Genomic DNA, 17,964 nt, shown 5'->3' with positions numbered 1-17,964 from the left:
TGCTGAAAAAACATTTAAGCTGTCTAATGCAACTGCCTGCCACTGTGACTATTGCCCTCCATACCCCTACCATCCAGGCTCCCATCCAAACTTCTTTGAAATGGTGAAACCGTGCTCATGTTCACCACTTGTGCTGGCATCTCATTCCACACACTCACGACCATTTCAGTAAAGAGCTTTTCCAAATGTTTCCATTAAATTTTCACCTTCCCTACTTACCCATGACCAACCCACATAATCTCAGTGGAAAAAGCTGCTTGCCTTTACCCTATCTATACCCATATAATTCCAGCAAATCCTCAAAGCAATGCATAATTTCCTTGTTTATGTTTGGAGCATGTTTTAGAAGTATAAGATGATGAGGGGCATTAAGTGTGTGGATAGCCAGAGGTTTTTCCCAGTGTTGAAACAGCTAAAACGAGAGGGCGTAGTTTTAAGCTGTTTGGAAATAGATACTGTGGGGATGTCAGGGGTTGGTTTTTTACACAGAGAGTGGTGGGTGCATGGAATGCACTGCCGGCTATTTGCATGAGAGTGTTTCAGTTACTGTGGGGTCAGGCACCCATGCAGCTCAGTGGGAGCAGGGAATAATACCAATGGAGAGAGTCAAACTGAGCCACGTCACAGATTGGAGATGGCAGAAAAGCCCCATTCTTATAGAGACAGGAGGAGCATCAGAGAATTTGATGGTCATACCAGATACCAGCACTGTGCCCAGTTAGAAGATGACTTCTCCAACATGTGTTGAACATCACTGTAACAGTATGATGCCAGATCACACCTTGGCAACTCAAGTGATCTCATCTGAAATGTTGACCTTCACCTACTGATGGATTTTGTAAATCTTTTTACAGGTTAAAAATGACAAGAAATTTGTCTATGGGAATCTCAAACACGACACACCAGTTTTGCTGTCTCTGCCCAGATACTTAAGAAGTGGAGCAAGGGATTCACTCAGTCATCACAACTGAAGGTACATCAGAGAATTCACACTGACAAGAGGCCATTCACCTGGTTCACTCAATCATCTGACTGACTGGCACACCCATCATTTTACAAAGGGGGAACCCCTTCATCTGCTTAGACAGTGGGACTGGATTCAGTTGGTCATTTCAACTGAAGGTACATCAGCAAGTTCACACTGGACAAGGCCATTCACCTGTTCTGTTTGTGAGAAGGGATTCAGTTGATCTTCCCACTTGTGGACACACCAGTCAATTCACACTGGGCACAGGCTGATCATCTGCTGATTTTGTGGGGGAGGATTCACCCGATCATCTGACCAAATGGCTCACCAGCGAGTTTACACCGGGGAGTGGCCGTTCACCTGCTCGGACTGTGGGAAGGGATTCACTTGTTCATCTAAACTGAAGTTACATCAGCGAGTTCACACTGGAGAGAGGCCGTTTACCTGCTCAGAGTGTGGGAAGCGATTCACTCAGTCATCTCACCTACAGAGACACCAGTCAGTTCACACTGGGGAGAGGCCGTTCACCTGCTCAGACTGTGGGAAGGGATTCACTTGCTCATCTGAACTGAAGCTACATCAGAAATTTCACTCAGGGGTGAGGCCATTCACCTGCTCAGTTTGTGGGAAGGGATTCACTTTGTCATCTCAGCTACTGAGACACCAGTCAGTTCACACCAGAGAGAGGCCATTTATCTGCTCAGACTGTGGGAAGGGATTCATTGAATCATCCTCCCTCCAGAGACACCAGTCCGTTCACACTGGGAAGTGGCGGTTCAGCTGTTCAGACTGTGGGAAGGGATTCAATCGGTCATCTCACCTTCAGACACACCAGTCAGCCCACACAGGGAAATGGCCGTTCACCTGCTCAGACTGTGGGAAGGGATTCAATCGGTCATCTCACCTACTGAGACACCAGTCAGCCCACACAGGGAAATGGCCGTTCACCTGCTCAGACTGTGGGAAGGGATTCATTTGGTCATCCACCTTAAAGGCACATCAGCGAGTTCACACCAGGGAGAGGACATTCACCTGCTCAGAGTGTGGGAAGGGATTCATTCGGTCATCGACCCTAAAGGTACATCAGCGAGTTCACACTGGGGAGAGGCTGTTCACCTGCTCAGACTGTGGGAAGGGATTCATTCGGTCATCCGACCTACTTGCACACCAGTCAGTTCACACTGGAGAGAGTCCGTTCACTTGCTCAGACTGTGGGAAGGGATTCACTCGCTCATCTGAACTGAAGGCACACCAGTCAGTTCACACCGGAGAGAGGCCGTTCACCTGCTCCGACTGTGGGAAGGGATTCACTTGGTCATCACAACTGAAGGTACATCAGGAAATTCACACTGACGAGAGGCCGTTCACCTGCTCAGACTGCGGGAAGGCATTCAGTCGGTCATCTGACCTAATTGCACACCAGTCAGTTCATACTGGGGAGTGGCCATGCACCTGCTCAGACTGTGGGAAAGGATTCACTCAGTCATCCACACATAAGGCACACCAGCGAGTTCACACTGGGAAGCGGCCGTTCTCCTGCTCGGACTGTGGGAAGGGATTCACTTGCTCATCCCAACTGAAGGTACATCAGCGAGTTCATACTGGGGAGAGACCATTCACCTGCTCGGACAGTGGGAAGGGATTCACTTGCTCATCCCAACTGAAGGTACATCAGCGAGTTCACACTGGGGTGAGGCCATTCACCTGCTCAGACTGTGGGAAGCGATTCACTTGCTCATCCTATCTGAAGGTACATCAGAGAGTTCACACTGGGGAAAGGCCGTTCACCTGCTCACAGTGTGGCAAAGGATTCACTGGATCATCCCAACTACAGAGACACCATCAAGTTCACACTGGGGAGAAGCGGTTTACCTGCTCAGACTGTGGAAAGAGATTCAGTCAGTCATCTCACCTACAGACACACCAGTCAACCCACACAGGGAAATGGCCGTTCACCTGCTCAGACTGTGGGAAGGGATTCACTTGCTCATCTCAACTGAAGGCACATCAGCCAGTTCACACTGGGGAGAGGCCATTCACCTGCTCAGACTGTGGGAAAGGATTCACTCAGTCATCCCACCTACGGAGACACCAGCGACTTCACACTGGGGAGAAGCCGTTCACCTGCTCAGAGTGTGGGAAAGGATTCACTCGGTCATCCGAACTACGTGCACACCAGTCAGTTCATACTGGGGAGAGGCCATTCACTTGCTCAGTGTGTGGAAAGGGATTCACTCGATCATCCTATCTACTGAAACACCAGCGAGTTCACACTAGGTAGAGACCGATTTCTTGCTCAGACTTCAGGAAGAGATTCTCTCAGCCAATTCAACCAAATGTGCATCATTGAGTTCACACTGTGGAGAGGCCGTTCACCTGCTGTGAATGTGGGAAGGGATTCACTCAGTAATCTAACCTTGTGACACACTACTAGGTTCACACTGGGGAGAAAGTTTCAATAAGCTGCATGCTGGATATTTGTCCATCACCGTTACTGAATGCAATTTCGAGACTGACTCTTGGTGCTGAACTCTGCAATTATTGCTGCTATTCACCACACCCAGTTCTGCACCCTGGTCACTGGGCATGGGAGGAGTTTCTTCTGCTGTACATTCACTTTTAATGGGACTGGTGTTTAATATTCTGGATCTGAGACAAATAAATCAGTTGTATTTTAAACTCTGTCTCTGGTACTTAGTAAATTTATAACACAACTAGTGTACAGTAGACAGTCTACTCAGGCTGGCTGGATCCTGTAAGTGATTCAGTTCCTCAACAGGCCTTTTAATTCCTCCCCTGTTGTTCACTGCTTGCTCTCCCTGTGAGATGTTTTTCAAACAGTCACCACTCTGTGGGTGAAGAGGATTCCCTTGAATTTTCTGCAGACTGAAGTAGTCGAGCTGGCTGCAGTTCTGTCTGAGGTGTTCTTTGGCCCTCAAATCTCTGCACTGTGGAAGAATGGCATTGGGATTTAACCTCCTTATTCACGGGTCATTTCCACATTATGAGTCATTTTGCCTGCTTCTAAAGGGTTGCTGGAAAACACCACTGTCCTCTAAAGACTGAAAGCAGAATGGGAAACCATTAGTTGGATGTTCAACAGAACAGGGTCAGAAACCAGAGGCGGGTCTGCACAAGGCAGAGTTTGGGGCTCTGGATGCTGGTCAAGGTAACAGTAACACAGATATACTTTCAAATCTAACAACTGGATAAACAATCAGCAATTACATTGTCAGTCCCCTTTACATGTATTTTAATATTGAATTCTTCTAACAATAGACTGCAACTTAATAACCACCTATTTTTATTCTTCATGTTAGTCAAAAATACCAATGGGTTGTGATCAGTATAAACTATCAATGGCTTCTGTGCCGGACAAATGCAAACCTCAAAATGCTGTAATGCCAGAATAACCGGGTTACCAAACCAGCAGAAATGGAACGATACGTTGGAGTCTGGTGGTACTGTAACTAAAGGTGTTTATTAGTAAACTAAGTAATACAGTATCAAGAATGCAAATATACATATAATACAGGTTAGCAGTAATAAATACAGAAGTGTAAAAAGAAGAATCAAAACCAAGCTCTATCAAAGTCTAGGGGTAAATGAACAGTTTTAAGATAATGCAGAGTTCAGTTCAGTTTAAGTCGAGGTAGCTGCTGTTGTGACCAGAGAGAGAGAGAGAGACAGCTGCAGCAGGCAAACCTTCCGTTGTCTTCTTGTTCCGTTGCACTGACGTGGTCATTCGGTTATGACCCCTCTGTTCTCAGCTAAACCATTCTTCTGTGGTGGACTCATCACTCTGGCATGAATGGACACACACACAAGCCCCCACCGGTCCTGCCATCACACTGTGAGCTTTGTGACCAATGTCCTGATTCAGTCCTCCAAGCCCCCACCTTCCTGTGGGTGCACAACGCTCTTACAGTGTCTCGTGGCGTGTCTCCCAGTGTCTCAGCAGACCCGTCTTTTATCTCCCCTGACGGGGTATCAGCCATCCATCAAACTGGCCACTCCCTGCCGTCTCAGCAGGAATGTTAATGAGCAAAGAAGTGTCCTTGCAGCAAAAGGTAAATAATCAGTGAAGAAACCATAATACATAAATCATCTCTCTCTCTCTCTCTCTCCCTCTCCCTCTCCCTCTCCCTCTCCCTCTCCCTCTCCCTCTCCCTCTCCCATTACCAGCATAGTTCCCGGGGTGCGGGGGTGGGTGGGTCTACTCTGGACCCCATATCCATCTGGTTTTCTCATCACACATAACGGTATATAGAAATGTGCCGAAAAAGAGGGGAGAGTTCTCAGGAGAGCAGCAAGAGTTTATGAATGGGTGTGAGCAAGAATTTGTTCTTCATCCAGAGGATGGATATATTTTCTATTTGTCCAAATTTACACTACTTCCTTGGCAGCCCGTTTCACCTATATTTGGGTGAAAGAAGTGTCCCTCACATGTCACTTCCTCTCTCTTCTTAAAACCTCTGACCCCTACTCCATGGCTAATAGAAGGCCGTGGCTGTACCTACATCTCTCAGTATTTTACATTAATCTCAAATTTCATGCCTGAATGTTCAATGTTAATGGGAAAGTTCTAGCCATCGATCCCTGCATCACCCTTGCGATTGTCTCCAATGTAATCATACCCATAATGAAGTGTACCATCAGAAGTGTGCCCACAATGCTAGCTAGGGTCTATCTAATGTTCCTAAAAGTTCCTCCAAGTTTGTGTTCTGTGCCACAGTTAAGAAGGGCAAATTTTGCATAGGCTTTCCTCACTGTCTATTATCGTTTCAACTTTTCATAATTCATCACCTCACACAGAATTAAATGCTACCTGGCGTTTACTTACCTAATTTACCAGGTGATCCATATCACTGTACCTTCTAATTTTGTACCTTCCAAACATTTGCAGAATATGCATTCCCCTTCGCAACTCGATTTACATCTAAACTGTTTACCTGGATCTCAATCATGCATGCAGTTCGGTAACCAGGGACACCTTCTCTTTGTGATTTTTATAAATGACCAGAATGAAGATCTGATTGGATAGCTTAGTAAATTGCTGATGAAACAATGGTTGGGAATGTTGTGGATAGTGTGGAGGGCTGTTAAAACGAATATCGATGGGATGCAAACTGGGCTGGGAAGTGGCAGACGGATCTTAACCCAGATAAATGTAAGGTGGTTCAATTTCGTAGGTCTAATCTGACAGCAGAATATAGTAATGATAAGAATCTAGACAGTGTGGAGTACCAGATGGATCTTGTGGTTCCAATCTTTGTCCATTTAAAGGTTGACTCTGTTGAAGAAGGCATAGGGTGCATTACCATTCATCAGCCATCTGATTCAGTTCAATGGCAGAGAGGTAGTGTTACAGTTATATAGGGCACTGGTAAGACCCCACAGAGTATTATGCTCAGTTCTGGTCACCTCACTGCAGGAAAGATGTGGAAACTATTGAAAATGTGGAGAAGAAATTTACAAGGACGATGCCTGGATTGGGGAGCACGCCTTATGGGAACAGGTTGTGTGAATTCAGCCTTGAACCGGCAGAGGATGAGAGGTGACCTGATAGAGGTGTATAAGATGATGATAGGCATTGATCGTGTAGATAGTCAGAGGCTTTTTCTTAGGGCTGATATGGCTAACATGAGAGGGCGCAGTTTTAAGGTGCATGGAAGTAGGTACAGAGGAGATGTAAGGGTGTTTTTTTTAGCGCAGAGAGTGCTGAGTGCACAGAATGGGCTGCCAGTGACAGTTGCGATAGGGTCTTTTAAGAGCCTCCTGGATAGGTACCTGGAGCTTCAAAAAATAGGGGGCTATATCTAACCCCAGGTAATTTCTAAATAGGTAATGTTCGGCACAGCATTATGGTCTGAAGGGTCTGCATTGTGCTGTAGCTTTTCATTGTTTCTATGTTTCTACTGCACTCTTTATAAGCAACCCTGGTCCATAATAGCGCAATGTATAGATGCAGGACATCACACTGTAGATGTATTCCTGGCCTACTGTGCTATTTGATACATGCTAAAACTAGGAAGAATGAGAGGGTGTGTTATAGAAACATACAAAATTGTGAAATGGGTTAATGAGATAGAGACAGGAATGTTGTTGTACTGGTATGTAGGATTACAACTTGGGGACATAGAATCAAGATTCAGAGGAATTGATTTTGGGTGGCGAAGAGGAGGATCTACCTCTCCCAGAGAAATGTGAAGTTGTGGAATTTTCTGCTGATGGAAGTAGAGGGGCCACCTGATTATAAATTTCTTCAATGACTTTACTAGGAAGCATGATGAAGGAAAGGCAGTTGATAGTGTCTATGTGCACTATAGTAAGTTCTTTGACAGCGTTCCGTATGGTAGGTTGATCAAAAATGTTGAATCACTTAGCATTCAGGATGAGGTAGTAAATTGGATTAGAGATTGGCTTTGCTGGAGAAGCCAGACACTGGGGTAGACTTTGCCCCTCTCACTGGAGGCTTGTGGCGTTTAATGTAGTATTGTATTAATGTAGTAATGTAATGTAGTAATGTATTTGGAGCTGGGTCTGCTGTTGTTTCTGATCTGTACAAATAATCTGGATGATAATGTGTTAAGATCGTCAAAACAAATTTGTGGATCACACCAAGATTCGGTACATAGTGGACAATGGGAAATGTTATCAAAGCTCTCAAAGGGAGCTGTCCTAGTGGTAATCGTGGCAGATGGAATTTAATGCTGATGATTGTGAGCTGCTTGGGAAGAGAAACTTTAGTAGAACTCATAGAGAGCACTGTAAGGCACAAGAATTGTGGGAAAACAGATAGATCTGGGAATACAGATCCATAATACCATCAGAGATACAAAAGGATTTTAAGAGATCTTTTGACACATAAGCACTCATGAATTAAAGTATTGAATGCAGGAGTCTGTAGGTTGCACAAAAAATTGTTGAGGCTTAATTTTAGGTATTGTGTTCAGTTCGCAATACCTTTCTACAGGAGAGATATCAATGAGTTTGCAAGAGCTCAGACAGAATTATAAGTAGAATGCCAGAATCTGAGAACCTGATCTATAGGGAAAATTGAATGAATTAGTATGGTATTCCCCAGAGCATAGGGGAAAAATGGCAGATTGATTGAGGTGCACAATATTGTGAAGCGCAGACTTCGCGTAAATGCAAGCAGACTTTTCCACTGAGGTTGGGTGTGATAGAACTGGAAATTAAGAGTGAAAGTTGCAATGTGTAAAGGGAGCATGAGGGAGTTCTTCAATCGGAGTGTGGTGAAATCGTGAAGCAAACTGTCAGTGGAGTAGGTGAATTCAGGCATGATTTCAACATTTAAGGGCAATTTGGATACATTCATGGGTGAGAGGGTTATGGAGGGCGCTAATGCAGCATCAGTTGATAGGGCTAGGCAGAATAGGAAAGTCTAGGTGGGCTGCAATGCCTGTTTATATGTTTATATATTCTATGACTCTCGCATTTCAGGTACTTTCTGATATTTCAATGAGAAAGATATTTGTAACTAATGCAGGAAAGCAGGATCACTGTACACGGGGATTACAGTGCTCATAGATGTGAGGGGACGAAAGGCCTGTTTCTATGCTGTACAACTCTTGGTCTCTTCCAATGGGCAAACTGTCAGCCCTTTCTCCTAATATCACCCACCATGGTTCACCAATTTCCTATCTATAAGGGAGGGAGATATTTCATAATTTTACAGCTAATACCATTGTTCAAGAGAAATCTATTCTTCTGGTTCTGATGTTTCTTGTCAGTGTGACCTGAAAATCGGTTTCCAGGTATCCACAGCATATTCAGATGTTTATGCAGCAAGGAACCCTGTAATCCTTTTAATCCTTCATCCATACTTTCTCAATAAGCCTTGCATGGGGTAGGCCTTGCTGAAATCCATATACACTACATCTATGGTTCTACCTTCATTAACGTGCTTAGTCACAACCTCAAAATATTCAGTCAGGCTCGTAAGGCAAGACGGGTCTTTGCCAAAGCCATACTGACTATTCCTAATCATATTATGCTTTTCCAAATGTTCATAAATCCTGCCCCTTAGTATTTTCTACATCAACTTACCAACCACTGAGGTAAGACTCACTGGCCTATAATTTCCTGAGCTATCCCTTTAATGTTTTTTACCCTTTAATTTTGTTTGCTTCAGATGGAGGAAATGTTCCAGCCAATGAAGTCTGTCCTTGTAGTTCAGGCCTTTCGACAACATCCTTGTGAATCTTCTTACCAGGTGGCACGAGTAATATTTTATTAAGTCCTTCAAAGAATTCTGTTCCGTGCCTGGCTAAACAAAGGCAGATATCCTATTTAGAGTCCTGATTGCATGTACCTGTTTCTGCACCTTCAGGGATATCTGTGCCCCTACATCAATGCTTGAACTTCTGGAAGCGATTCAACAGGCACAGGGTGGATACATCTCAAAGTAGAAGTATTTAACAGAGGATGAGGCAAAACATTGGAGGGGCATATAATTTTGCAAAAAATACTGGGTGGTGAGAGGATTGGGAAGCTGTTAAAAACCGACAGGATAAAACTTCAAAGGTTCAAATTACATTTATTATCAAACCATTTTTTCCTATAAATAAGCTTGTGATTTGTCTCCTCACAGGCAGCAACAATGCAAAGAAACTCAATATAACCCATTAACAAAGCAAATCATCAACCGCGAAAACAAGGATATTGTGCTGACAAAGAAAGTAAGCAAATAAAATTCAGAATTGAAGTTCCCGAAAGCGAGTCGACAGCCACTAAGTCCCTTATCACTGCAGCAGATTCACCAGTCCACTAGCTTCAGACCAGCGCAAAGACGGTCAACCTCATGGAGCCCTGAGCAGAAACAATCTGTCCCTCACCTTCAGCTCCGATGACATGAACATTTAACCCTGGCATGGCACATAAATTGTCCAACTCCCCGGTCATTTCTCACCATCGGTCCTGGACCCTGCCGCTTTGATCTCAGCCATCTGAATCCACAATGTAACAAAGGAAAACTCAGTAAGGATGGAAAATAGGAAATATCAGGGTAAGCTAGCCAGAAACATAAAACACGAAACTAAACTTAAAAAATATCCAGTATAGGAGAGGCAAGAACGGATAGCAGACCGCCTTACAGTGGTGCTTCTGGAGGAATAATGCCAGTCAAAGAAATGGCAGACCAACTCAGTGACTATTTGCGTCTATGTTCCCTTTGAAAGACAGCAGCAGTATGTTTAAGAGTTGAGAGTCAAGAGGTATAATTATGTGTAATTGCGATTACTAATGAGAAGGTGCTTGGTATACGGAATGTTTTCAGGGTAGATAAGTCATCCGCTCAAGAACTCTGAAGGAGGTAGCTGAGGCGATTCTTGAGGCATTAGTAATGATCGCTCAACAATCATAAAATTAAATTCCATAGAATGGAAATTTCATAGAAAACATACAGCACAATATAGGCCTTTCAGCCCACAAAGCTGTGCGAAACATGTCCCTACCTTACCACTATCTGGAATTTACTCATAACCCTCTATTTTTCCAAGCTCCATGCAGCCATCCAGTCTCTTTAAAGATCCAATCGTGGCCGCCTCCACTCCACTCACCACTCTCTGCGTTTATATATAAAAAAATACTTACCCCTGAAATTTCCTCTGTATCTACTTCCAAACACCTTAAAACTACGCCCTCTCATGCTGGCCATTTCAGCCCTGGAGAAAAGTCTCTGACTATCCTCTCACTATCTTGTGCACCTCTATCAGGTCTCCTCTCATCCTCCATTGTTCCAAGAAGAAAAGCCGAATTCACTCAACCTATTCTCATAGAGGGTGCTCCCCAATTCAGACAACTTTCTTGTAAATCTCCTCTGCACTCGGTCTATGACGGGGTGTCAGAGGATTGGTGAACTGTTTATGTTCCTCCATTGTTTAAAAAGGGTTCGAAGAGTAAACCTTGCAATTATTGTCAGTGGTGGGTAAATTAATGGAAAGTATTTTTTTAGAGATGGTATATATAATTATCTGGATAGACAGGGTCTGATTAGTAACAGCCAACATGGATTTGTGCGTGGAAGTTCATGTTTTACAAATCTTATTGAATTTTTTGAAGAGGTTACTAGGAAAGTTGACGAGGGTAAAACAGTGGATGTGTCTATATGTACTTCAGTAAGGCCTTTGACAAGGTTCCACACAGAAGCATAGTTAGTAATGTTTAATCGTAATGTATTAATATTGAAGTAATAAAATGCATTGAACAGTGGCTGGATGGGAGATGCCAGAGAAGAGTGGTGGATAACTGTTTGTCAGGTTGGAGGCCGGTGACTAGTGTTGTGCCTCAGGGATCTGTACAGGGTCCAATGTTGTTTGTCATATACATTAATGATCTGGATGATGGGGTGGTAAATTGGATTAGTAAGTATGCAGATGATACCAAGATAGGTGGCGATGTGGATAATGAAGTAGGTTTTCAAAGCTTGCAGAGAGATTTAGGCCAGTTAGAAGAATGGGCTGAAAGATGGCAGATGGAGTTTAATGCTGATAAGTGTGAGGTGCTACATTTTGGTAGGAATAATCGAAATAGGACATGCATGGTAAATGGTACGGCATTGAAGAATGCAGTAGAACAGAGTGATCAAGGAATAATGGTGCATAGTTCCCTGAAGGTGGAATCTCATGTGGATAGGTTGGTGAAGAAAGCTTTTGGTATGCTGGCCTTTATAAATCAGAACATTGAGTATAGGAGTTGGGATGTAATGTTAAAACTGTACAAGGCATTGGTGAGGCCAAATTTGAAGTATTGTGTACAGTCCTGGTCACGGAATTATAGGAACGATGTCAACAAATCAAAGATTTACTAGAATGTTACCTGTGTTTCAGCACCTAAGTTACAGAGAAATTTTGAACAAGTTAGGTCGTTATTCTTTGGAGAGTAGAAGGGTGACAGGGGACTTGATAGAGGTATTTAAAATTTTAAGGGGGATAGATAGTGTTGACGTAGATAGGATTTTTTCCATTGAGGGTAAGGGAGATTTAAACAAGAGGAGATGAGTTGAGAGTTAAGGAGCAGAAGTTTAGGGGTAACACGAGGGGGAACTTCTTTACTCAGAGAGTAGTAGCTGTGTGGAACGAGCTTCTAGTAGAAGTGGTATAGGCAGGTTCAATTTTGTCATTTAAAGTAAATTTGGTTAGGTATATGGACAGGAAAGTTATGAGGGTTATGGGCTGAGTGCAGGTCGGTGGGAATAGGTGAGCGTAAGCGTTCTGCACGGACTAGAAGGGCCGAGGTGGCCTGTTTCCATGCTTTCATTGCTATATGGTTGTAACATATGCCTCACTTTTTCCGTACATTTCCCTGAGAAAATCTATTTCCAATTTATGGTTCCAAGTTGCTGCCTGATGTCCTCATAGTTCTCCTCGCTCCAACTAAACGTTTTCCAAACTTGTCTGTTCTTATCCCTCACCAATGCCATGGTAAAGGAGATAGAATTGTGATCACTATTTACAAAATGCTCTCCCACTCAAAGACCTGACACTTGACCAGGTTCATTTCCCAATACCAGATCAAGTACAGTCTTTCATCTTGTAGACTTGTCTACATACTGTGTCAAGTAATCTTCCTGAACACCTAACGAACTCCACCCCATCTAAACCCCTCACTCCAGGGAGATGCTAATCAATATTTGGGAAATTTAAATCTCCCACCAGAACAACCCTGTTATTATTACTCCTTTCCAGAATCTGCCTCCCTATCTGCTCCTCTATGTCCCTGTTACTATTGGGTGGTCTATAAAAACACCCAGTAGAGTTATTGACCCCTTTCTGTTCGTAACATTCACCCACAAAGACTCTGTAGACAACCTCTCCATGTCTTCCTCCTTTTCTGCAGCCGTGATCATCTATCTGTGATCAACAGTGCCACGCCCCTACCTCGTTTGCCTCCCTCCCTATCCTTTCTCAAACATCTAAAGCTATGCACTTTAATGCGCCATTCCTGCCCCTCCGCCATCCAATTGTCTGTAATGGCCACATCATACTCTAAGTGCTGATCCACACTCTGAGCTCACCCGCTTTACTCATGATACTCCTCGCATTAAAATAGACACATCTCAAACCATCAAACTTTGTGCATCCCTTCTCTATCACCTTCCTATCTCCAATTTCGCAATATCTCCAAACTTGCTCCATTTGTGAGCCAACTTCCTTTTTCTCCGTCAGTTCAGTTCGGCTCCCCCCCCCCCCCCAGCAATTCTAGTTTAAAGTCTCCTCAATAGCTTTAGCAAACCTTCCTGCCAGGATATTGGTCCCCTTTTGATCGTCGTGCAACCCGTCCATTTTATACATGTCACACCTGCGCCAGAAGAGGTTCCAATAATCAAGAAATCTGAAACCCTACCCCCTGCTCGAAACCTGCCACACATTTATCCTCCACCTAATTCTATTCCTATACTCACTGTCGCGTGGCACAGGCAGTAATCCCGAGATTACTACCTTTAAGGTCCTGTTTCTCAATTTCTTTTCTAACCCTGTAGTCTTCTTTCAGGACATCCTTCCCCCCTTTTCTGCATATGTCGTTGGTACCAATATGTACCACAACATCTGGCTGTTCTCCTTCCCACTTCAAGGTATCGTGGACGCGATCAGAAACATCCCGGACCTTGGCACCTGGGAGGCAAATTACCATCCGCGTTTCTTTCCTGCGTCCACAGAATAGCCTATCGGGCCGGCTAACTATAGCGTCCCCTATCACTGCTGCCATCCTCTTCCTTTCCCTGCCCATCTGAGCCACAGGGCCTGACTCTGTGCCAGAGGTACGGCCACTGTTGCTTCCCCTAGGTAGGCTGCCCCACCCCCACCAACAGTACTTCAGTAGCAATAATTATCGTCAAGGGGACAGCCACCGTGTTACTCTCTTGAACCTGGGTCTTTCTTTTCCCTCTCCTGACTGTTACCCAATTTTTTCTCCCCTGTGGTCCCGGGGTGACTACCTGTCGATAGCTCCTCTCCATCATCACCTGACCAGACGAAGGTCATCGAGCTGCGGGTCCGGTTCCCTAAGGAGCTGCAGCTCGACACACCTGGTGCAGATGTGGCCGTCCGGGAGGCAGGGAGGCTCCAGGACCTCCCACATCCGACACCGAGCACAGAAAACCGGCCTCACACACATACTCTCTGAGTTTATTTCAAGCAGATAACCGGTTTGACCTCGACCCTTTGTCACCGAAGCCCCATTGAGCCAAAGCCGCCCTACTCAGTCGCCTGCTTTGTCTCGCTCTTAAACGCTTCCCGCTGTTCTCACTGGCCGACCTCCACACGCTTGTGCAGTCGTACCCCATTCAAACTGCTGAAGAGATAACAATAACCAAAAAAATAATCTGGCTTTGTTCGAGTAGACTGAGAATGATAAATGGCCCTTCGATGGGAGGGAGGCATAAGAAAGGAAATGGTTGGTGTTAGCCTGTCCTTGAGTGCCTCAGCCAGAGTCCCGACCTGACCCCAATCCAAAATCTCTGGCAAGAACTGAGGATTGCTGTCCACTTGCGCTGCGCAGCTCACCTGGCACATCCTCGGCAATGTTGCAAGGAGTTGTGTAAAGCTGAAACAGACTTTTCCAAAAAGTACACCGGCTGTGAGAGATGATTCAACTAGGTATGAGTAAGGGGCCATGAACACTTTTGAACTGCTAACATTTCCGGTTTTGAATTTTCAGTTTATCATGCTTTACAATTTCCCGTTTGTTTTCCGGGGGCGGGGAGGGGGTGTCCACTATGTAAAAAACAAACAAACGACCATAAAATTCACGAATAAAAACTCGAGTTAAATTGATCAGACTCCCTGGTTGTAATACTGAATAATGTGAACAAGGGATTAGTGACTGAATATATTTTGGCGGATGCTCCAGTCTTCGAATTCGTCCCAGTGCGCCCACCTGGGATGCAGCAATATCTGCGTGGAAGAAAAGCCTGATAATCTACTCCCTATCTTGCTACGGAAACCCCATGGACATCTGCACTATCCATCGGTTTGTCATGTCGACCTCGACTGGATAGCAGTCAACAACATCAAAAGTTCCTTATGCATTCTTTTTCATTGCAGTCTACAGGTGCACATCTCTCATTACCCAATGTTCCCAGATCTTGCAACCTTTGGAAACCTTTCCATTGGAATTCAAAACCACTTGGCTTCAAATAACTCTCAGAGATCTGTTGTGTGCTTACCCCGTCACAGTTTGCACCCGATTTGTACTCTTCCCAGATCCTGCCTAAAGTAAGGCTCACTAGCCTGCAACGCAGACACCAGTCTGAAGGAACTCAGCAAGCATCGTTTGAATAGACTCAACAGTCCTAGTTTCGGGCTGAGAAGATGCTATCAGCACTGGAACAAATATGGTGCAGGGACGTGAGGAAGGAGTACAAGGCGCAAGATGTTCATTAGTTTGTCCTGAGTTTAGCAAAATCCCCCAAGATTACGTCCTTCTTTGTGGATGACTGTAATCAAAACTGTTCTCCCACTGAAATTCATCAATTATAAGGCTTATGCCCCAGTGCAAGGTCTCTTAAGTGTCCCGAATTCATCTGCTTCTACCTCAACCCCAAGAGGAAATTCCACATGTTTCGCGACAGATGACTTGCATTCAATGCTTTCTTCCAACCACTTTGAAATTATCCCCCTTGCTTCAGCCACCTCCCTCCCTGGGAAATAACTCTGGCTGTTCACTCGATTTATCTGCTATAATGTTGTATACCTCTTTCAGGCACTTCTCATCCTGCTTCCCTGCAAAGAGAAGATCCCTATGTTATTCAAATTACCCTCACTGGACATGTTTAAAGTAAATTTGTTGTCGAAGTTCATATGTGCCAACATTTACCAACCTCATATTTATTTTCTTGCAGGCATACACAGTAAATACGAAGAAACAATGGAATCGATGAAAAACAGTTCACAACAAAGGCGGACAAAACGTCAAAGCACAAAACACGACAATGGCAATGAATTGTACAAATAAAAAGCATACATGACAGTAAATATGAAATAGATGTCCATAACTGCAGTGTTAGAATACTTGATGTAGGTTCTTTATAAACCAACTGGACTTATCCCCTTTGCCTCGAGAGCCTGATCATTCAGGAGGAGTAGCTATTCCATAACCCGTTGCCGGGAGACCGGGCGCTCCTGTAATTTGTTCTTGCTGGCGCTGTCGAGATGCGAGCATCAACCGGAAAATGGGGGTCCTTGATGGTAAATGCTGTGTTCCTGCGACCCCTCTCCTTGTAGAGGTTCTCAGTGGTGGGAAGAGCTGTGCCTGCGATGCCATGAATTGCAGTCCAGTGTCAGCGTTGAACAGACCTCTGTTCTTGAAGTTCTTGGGTTGCACCAGTGTTTCCCGGTGGAGTACCTTGCTGGGTGTGCAAAGGTCAGTGCGATCACTACACAGGTTTCAGAGTTCTATACGACTGTGCCCGAGAAGTGAAGGTCTAGGTGTTGTAAAGTTCACTGTCTTGGTAAATTAACTGCTAACTATTCTTGTACAGGCTCGTAATCAGGTAATGTTTGTACCATAGTTATACCCTCCTCTTCCTCAACATGTTGAGTTGCATCAGGGTTTGACCCTGCAGGACTGTGTTTGGTTTCTGCTTGTCCGCTTCCCTGATGTGCAGCACTGGGCAGTTGTGTAGCTGTACCTGGCAGTGTCCATGCAGTCCGGAGCTGGCTTGCAGGTCTTTGTTCTTCCAGTGTTGGTGGCTCGTGTACTCAGAGGGATGAGTACGGTCTCTGTTGGGTTGTGTATAATGAGGTGTTCCTCATGCCTTTTTCTGTACAGAATATAAATGGTGCTGCCAATCTGTGGTCCCAAAGAGCAGAGATGGGTTTGCTGGGACCTGTGATACATCATTTTGGATCTATTTTTGAGAGCCTCAGGGTTGTCATAGACTGCAGAACAGAGTGAGGGTTGTATTATTGTGAAATTTGTGGTCATTACAGGGATGCTACCAGTCTTCTATGACACCGGATAAAGACAGTTAAATGTTGGTATATAGTATGATTCTCAGCCGTTCCAGTACCGGTTCATGGTTGTGCATCTGTTTGATTGTACACCTGACCCCATTAAGAATATTTGTAAAGGTATGTGCCCTTACCGTACAGTGCTAGATGTTGTCAATGCATACAACCTTCCAGTATGACAGCCGTTATAGCAAAGATCTGTATCCTTAGAGTATGGAGCAAACGGCTGTAAGAATCAGTTACAGTACGATACTGGTTGTTATAAAGGTCAGAGCTACAGCAAAAAATAATATATATATACACACACACACTGGGATTCTCTTGGTCTGTGTCAACAGTGTAATGTTTAGTTAGATGTCTCTCCTTGTATTAGAGTCTTTCCTGGCCAGTGTTGCGCTCTGGCAGCTCAGTGTGCGTGGAATACAATGCCAGTATTTTGACAGCAGAGTGACCTTATTACACAAACTTGCCTTCTACACCCCGGTAGATGTGTTGTCTCCAGGAGACCATACTGAGATTTTGATATCATTAGTGAACAAGGTATCATTGTGGGATGGCACACCATTCAACCCAGAAAGTCTATACTAGCTCTTAGTACAACGTTTCAATTGCCCTGTTCTCCACACTCTTCAAACAGCTCAGCAGTTGAATTCTCCCGAATGAACTGTCGTGTTCCACTTTGAACACCCTGATTGTTTGTTCCCACCACACGTATAGGCAGTTTTCCAGATCAGAACCGCATTCAGCGTAGAACTAAGAATTTCATCACATGTGCCCTTTTGGTCCTTTGCCCACTGGGCTTCAAATCATTGACCAATAAACTGTGAACGCACAACACAGAGAAAGTCCCCCCAGCTCACGATATGTGCGTTGATCATAATGAAAATTTTAACTGTATGTTTCCCTGCATGCATCGGTGTCTCCTCATGGACTAAATCCCCTGAAGGATTCAACCACCTTAATGCTCTTTGAACTAAATTCATCTCGTCCTTGGTGTCAACATATCCCCTCGAGATTCCA

At 44.5% G+C, this 17,964-nt stretch overlaps 1 long non-coding RNA gene across 2 annotated transcripts in view; it reads left to right on the top strand.

The window, feature by feature from the left end:
* LOC140723508 (uncharacterized) overlaps positions 1–15,983 on the top strand; it is a 30,450-nt gene extending 14,467 nt beyond the window's left edge. The window contains exons 3-4 of one of the 2 annotated variants that reach the window (XR_012097916.1): positions 9,585–9,998; positions 15,834–15,983. This is a non-coding gene — a long non-coding RNA (uncharacterized lncRNA). The remainder of the gene's footprint in view (positions 1–9,584; positions 9,999–15,833) is intronic. The other variant, XR_012097915.1, reaches the window with a different exon arrangement.
* The last annotated feature ends 1,981 nt before the right edge of the window (positions 15,984–17,964 follow it).

The sequence above is a fragment of the Hemitrygon akajei genome, unplaced genomic scaffold, assembly GCF_048418815.1.
Source record: "Hemitrygon akajei unplaced genomic scaffold, sHemAka1.3 Scf000116, whole genome shotgun sequence".
Classification (NCBI taxonomy): Eukaryota; Metazoa; Chordata; class Chondrichthyes; order Myliobatiformes; family Dasyatidae; genus Hemitrygon; species Hemitrygon akajei.
Note: the sequence above shows the minus strand (reverse complement) of the source record. Positions and strands in the feature narration are given on the sequence as shown.